This window comes from Aquarana catesbeiana, linkage group LG13 (genome assembly GCF_042186555.1).
Source record: "Aquarana catesbeiana isolate 2022-GZ linkage group LG13, ASM4218655v1, whole genome shotgun sequence".
In the NCBI taxonomy this organism is placed as follows: domain Eukaryota; kingdom Metazoa; phylum Chordata; class Amphibia; order Anura; family Ranidae; genus Aquarana; species Aquarana catesbeiana.
Genome location: NC_133336.1, coordinates 32,112,191 through 32,118,655, shown reverse-complemented (window position 1 = coordinate 32,118,655; position 6,465 = coordinate 32,112,191).

Here is a 6,465-nt window from a genome sequence, read left to right as displayed (position 1 = left end):
GCAGGGGCAGGGCAATGACTAGGGGGAGGGGCATGATTCTGACACACCCATAAGTGTCAGATCCTGCGATTCCACCCATACATATTATACTTGTATCGTCTGTGCTTGATGACGTTCTGCAACATTATTTCTTTGAGAAATATTCTATTATTTACAGGCCTGTGGGTGTTCACAGACCTGCAAACCCAATTGGAGTTTCTCATGCTGCCATAACTGCAATGGCTGTCCGCCTTGGGGGGAGGTGTAAGGCTGGTCTGAGCGTCCCTGGTTCCTGGCAATGGCGAGATCGCAGCGGACTGATGCCCCAGCAACAGAAGGATAGCTGATCATTTCCTTATACACTGGAACTTTTTGGTGGAACTATGACATCATCATCCTCATGAGGATTGGCACTTGGGTTTCCCCGGGATATACCGTATATGTTACTTCTACATATTGTCACTAAGTCACCTTGTGGAAGCAACTCTACAAAACTGAATGTGAAGTTTTTCCTGACTTATAGGGGGGGTACACACGGACGGACTTTCCGACGGACTTTTGACAGACTTCCGATGGACTTTTTTTCTGAACGGACTTGCCTACACACGACCGAACTACGGACGGACTTGCCTACACACGACCGGACTTTCCGGCAGACTATGTCCGCCGGTCTTCCCGACGGAGTTACGACGGACTTTCCGAATGAACGGACTTGCCCACACACGAACAAGTCTGTTCATTTTGAACGTGACTCGGGCACGACGGGACTAGAAAAGGAAGTCAATCTCGCCGCTTTTATTGGCGAGATTGACACCTTGCGAGCCCTGTCACGGGACATACCAGGCGCCCTTTCCTGACTGGCCGCTCTGCAATGATTTATATAGGCGGTGACCCTGCCCCCTTATGAGGTCACAGTCCCTGGGCATGCTGGGACTGTGACGTCATAAGGGCGCGTGGTCACCGGATAATGTTGACCACGCCCCCATATGACGTCACAGTCTTTGTGCATTCTGGGACTGTGACGTCATAAGGACTGCCAAAGGACATCGTCGCCTCCCCCTCTCGCCGCCAATAGGAAAATTTGAGATGTAGTACCCTACCCTTGCGTTGTATCTGGTCCGTCGGACCAGCATACAGACGAACAGGCTTTCCATTAGGAACTGTGTCCGGCGGAGTTACGACGTAAAGATTTGAAGCAGGTTTCAAATCTAAAGTCCGTCGGATTTCCGACTGAAACGGTCCGTCGGAAGTCCGATGCAGCCCACACACGGTCGGATTGTCCGCCGGATACAGTCCGTCGGAAAATCCGCCCGTGTGTACAAGGCATTAGGCTCCTTTCACACTTCTGCAACTTTGTCATATGACAACCCAAGTCGCAGAACATGTGAATTTAATGTAATTCTATGAAAGCCGTTCCTACCGATACTACAGAAGTCACTGCGACTTCAGAAAAGGTTCCTGCACTACTTAGGCTCCTTTCACATTAGCGCGTCTCCAAAGTTTCACAATTTCCAGTGTGACTTTTGGTGCGATTTTGATTCGAATTAACATTCCATGGATCAAAGTTTCCTAAAAAGTCGCACCAAAGTAGTGCAGGCACCTTGTCAAAGGAGCTGCGACTTTAAGTCACAGTGACCTGAACGGGTGCCATCGAAAAGAAAGGTGCCTGATTGGCCATGCGACTTTTATGTCCGAAGTGTGAAAGCAGCCCATGCCTGCTCGCCCCCCTCAACATGGCGCCTGGGACACGTGCCCGCTCGCCCCCCCTCAAAATGGTGCCTGGAACAGGTGCCTGCTCTCCCCCCCTCAACATGGCGCCTGGGACACATGCCCGCTCACCCCCCCTCAACATGGCGCCCGGGACACGTGCCCGCTCTCCCCCCCTCAACATGGCACCTGGGACACGTGTCCGCTCGCCCCCCTCAACATGGCGCCTGGGACACATGCCTGCTCGCCCCCCCTCAAAATGATGCCTGGAACAGGTGCCCACTCCCCCCCCCCAACATGGCGCCTGGGACACGTGTCCACTCGCCCCCCTCAACATGGCGCCTGGGACACGTGCACACTCGCCCCCCCGCTCAACATGGCGCCTGGGACACATGCCCGCTCGCCCCCCCTCAACATGGCACCTTGGGACACGTACCCGCTCATCCCCCCTCAACATGGTGCCTGGGACACGTGCCCGCTCGCCCCCCTCAACATGGCGCCTGGGACACGTGCCCCGCTCGCCCCCCTCAACTTGGCGCCTGGGACACGTGTCCGCTCGCCCCCCCCAAGATGGCGTCTGGGACACGTGTCCGCTCGCCCCCCCCCTCAACATGGTGCCTGGGACACGTGTCCGCTCGCCCCCCCCCTCAACATGGTGCCTGGGACACGTGCCTCCCCTCCTTCTCTGCCCAGGCCCTGCTGATGACCCTAATATGAATTGGAAGAGCCATAAAGTAAAAAGTTGCTTTAATTTCACTCAGATAATTCATCAATGACACCAGGGGTGACTATGAAAGATGAGAGCAGAAATAATTTTATATATTTTCTTTTTTTTTGACACAAATTCACAACGCATTTTGAAGAAAGCGCATTCTTCCAAAGACGGCAGAGAGCAAAGTCAGGACAGGACCGCCATTAGCGAAAAAATATTGGCAAAGTCACCGACACCGGGGGGGGGAGCCACATACAAAATGATCATTTCAATCCCTGTTTTCACCTCTGCCCTTCCAGCATTACACAATGTGGAGGAATCATAATATTAGAGTGTTAGCTCTTGTGGACAAGGCCTCCTCAACCTTGTCAGCTCACATTATAAAAACATAACATAAAAATGGTTGTTCCTTGTATGTTCCTTAATATTTACAGTAATTATAAAGCGATAAATACATTAAAATAAATAATAAATTCATACAGCATCAACACAGCTAATGTAGACAAAGGGCTAGCAGAAGTCTCTGGAGGTTCCCGGGCACAAGAGCTGACTATCAGCTTTACGGCGCGGGAGCAGGGAAGAAATTGCGCAGTGGTTGGGCGTCACTCCGGCTGGATGTCATTACAGCGTGTAGCGAGGATTACACAATAATAACATCAGAAAATGACAACGAGGAGTCGCAGCCATGGCGCCACCTTGTGTTACAATAAGGAAACTGCTGAAAGCGCCTTGATGTGATCACCGATGATTGGCCTCTGTATGAAAAAAAAAAAAAAATCTGACAGATTACACAAAAAGGAAATGGCGTTGTACAGACACCTGGGCGCAGTTCCAGACCGCACCCAGATAACTCCATAAATAAAGAAAAATGATACAAAATCCCAAAAAAAGAGGGGGGATGTCATTCTAGGGGTGACCTGCTCAGGCACAGCCACTTAATGTGTGGGAAAATTGAGATACGTTTCATAAATATCCCCCCAACGACCAACACACAATTAGACTAGGATGGTATCTGCTGTTATTTAGGCAATCACATATAGGCTTACCTAGGGGGGTAAGGGTCAAGTCTGGCCAGTCCATTAGGAAAAGAACTGGAAATGGTCCCAGAACTCCAAACATTGCAATGAGATCACCGGAGACATTGATGTAGACTGAAGACCAGATGACTTAAGTCCACCCAGAACCTCTGCCGAGGTCCGCGCAAGTCCGACACCAAGAGGGCGTATTTATAAAGCAGTGATTGCAACAATCAACCAACATTCACTGCCGGTGAATCTTTCTGGTGCATGTTGTTTTAACCACTGAAAGTGGTTGTAAACCCACTTTTTGGACTTCTACCTATAGGTAAGCCTAGAATAAGGCTTACCTATAGGTAGTGGAAATATCTCCTAAACGTGCGCCGTTTAGGAGATATTTCACTTGTAGTCCGCCGAAAATTCCAACGGCGCATGCTCGGGGAAGAAATGAAACTAAGTGCCGTTTCTTCCCTAGCCTATGCCGTTAATCGCGGCTCCCGTGCGCATGCGCGGGATTGACGTCACGTGGCTCCGGCGAATCACAGAGCCGGAGTCCGCGACCCGGAAGGAAGAGGGCCAGAAGATGGACGCTGCCCGCACAGGGGACAGCGCTGGATTCTTTTGCAGGTAAGTGGCACATAATGGGCTAGTATGCGATGCATACTAGCCCATTATGCTTTTCATTTGCAGGCTGCAGCAGCGAGCAAAAGAGGAAGTAAAGCCCATCAGGGTTTACTTCCTCTTTAAAGGACCGGAAGGATTTGCCCCCCTTAATGACCAGGCCCATTTTTTGCGATACGGCACTGCGTCGCCTTAACTGTAAATTGCGCGGTTGTGCGACGCTGTACCCAAACAAAGTCGACGTCCTTTTTTTTCCCCCACAAATAGAGCTTTCCTTTGGTGGTATTTGATCACCCCGACGATTTTTATGTTTTGCGCTATAACCAAAAAAATAGCGACAATTTTGAAAAAAAAAAAAGCAATATTTTTTACTTTTTGCTATAATAAATCTGCCCAAAAAATATATAAAAAAATAAATTTATTTCTCAGTTTAGGCCGATACGTATTCTTCTACATATTTTTGGTAAAAAAAAAAAATCGCAATAAGTGTAAATTGATTGGTTTGAGCAAAAGTTATAGCCTATAGTCTACAAAATAGGGGATAGATTTCTGGCCTTTTTATTATTTATTTATTTTTTACTAGTAATGGCGGCGATCTGCGATTTTTAGCGGGACTGCGACATTGCGGTGGACAGATTGAAACTTTTTGGGGATTTATAGAGCGATCGGAGCTAAAAATAGCCATTGATTACTATATAAATGTCACTGGCAGGGAAGGGGTTAACACAAGGGGGAGATCAAGGGGTTAAGTGTTCCCTAGGGAGGTGTTTCTAACTGTGGGGGGAGGGGACTGACTGGAGGAGAGAGATCGCTGTTCCTGATCACTAGGAACAGCAGATCTCTCTCTACTCCCCTGTCAGAACGGGGATCTGTTTGTTTACATACACAGATTTCCGTTCTGGCTCTCTGTGGAGCGATCGCGGGTGGCCGGCAGGCATTGCGGGCCACGTGCATCGGCTCCCCCTATTGCTCTTAAAGAAGCCGACGTACACCTACGGCGATTCGCGCAGGGGAGCCGACCTGCCGCAGTATAATGATGGCGCCTTGTTGACAAGCAGTTAAAGCTCATCTATGGACTCTATGGGGTTGGTTTACTAAAGGCAAGAAGACTTTGCACTTTGCAGTTGCTCCAGGGCTTACCCTGTTTACCCGAAAATAAGACCTAGCGTGATTGTCGGTGATGGCTGCAATATAAGCCCTACCCCCCAAATAAGCCCTACCCTGTTTCCCCGAAAATAAGCCCCACCCTGAAAATAAGACCTACAAGGACTTTAACTAGGGCTTATTTGGGGGGTAGGGCTTATATTGCAGCCATCACCGACAATCACGCTAGGTCTTATTTTCGGGGAAACAGGGTAGTAAATGAGCAGAAGCTCTGCTGACTTCCATCATCCAATCATGTGCAAACAAAAATGCTTTTTTTATTTTCCTTGCATGTGATTGGGTGTTCTTTGCAAAGTGAAGCTTTACCTCATTTACTAAGCTCTGGAGTGTACAGTCTATTTGCCTTTAGTAAATCAACCCCTATGTCCTCTTGTTCCCTACACTTCTTCCTGTGCCTAGTAATCCCCATACATAAATTCTGCCCAACGTGTCTCTGTTTTTTTAGAAGAACAGTGTAAATATAAAAAATAAAAGTTAAAATAAATAAGAAAAAAAAAAAAAATTTTAAACGCGCCCCGTTCCGTGCAGAAGCGAACGCATACGTGAGTAGCGCCTGCATATGAAAACGGCGTTCAAACCACACATGTGAGGTATCACCGCGATCATTAGAGCGAGAGCAATAATTCTAGCACGAGATCTTCTCTGTAACTCAAAACAACAGCAACCTGTAGAATGTTTTTAAACGTCGCCTATGGAGATTTTTAAGGATAAAAGTTTGTTGCCATTCCACGAGCGGGTGCAATTTTGAAGCCCGACATGTTGGGTATCAATTTACTCGGTGTAACATTATCTTTCACAATATAAAAAAAAAAAATTGGGCTAACTTTACTGTGGTTTTATTTTTTTATTCAAAAAAGTGTATTTTTACCAAAAAAAGTGCGCTTGTAACAGAAAGTATTGCAAACACCGCCATTTTATTCTCTAGGGCAGGGATCTGCAATTAGCGGACCTCCAGCTGTTGCAAAACTACAAGTCCCATCATGCCTCTGCCTCTGGGTGTCATGCTTGTGGCTGTCAGATTCTTGCTATGCTTAATGGGATTTGTAGTTCTGCAACAGCTGGAGGTCCGCTAATTGCATATCCCTGCTCTAGGGTGTTATAAAAAAAAATGTATGATGTTTGGGGGTTCTAAGCCACCAGCTATTGGATGGTTTGACAGTTTGGTTGAGAGCACAACCAATGGGAGTGTTACATTTCCGTCACATGCCAGAAATGAAACTGTTTTATGGATGGGTTTACTTCCGCTTTAAGCCGGCCACAGCCAGA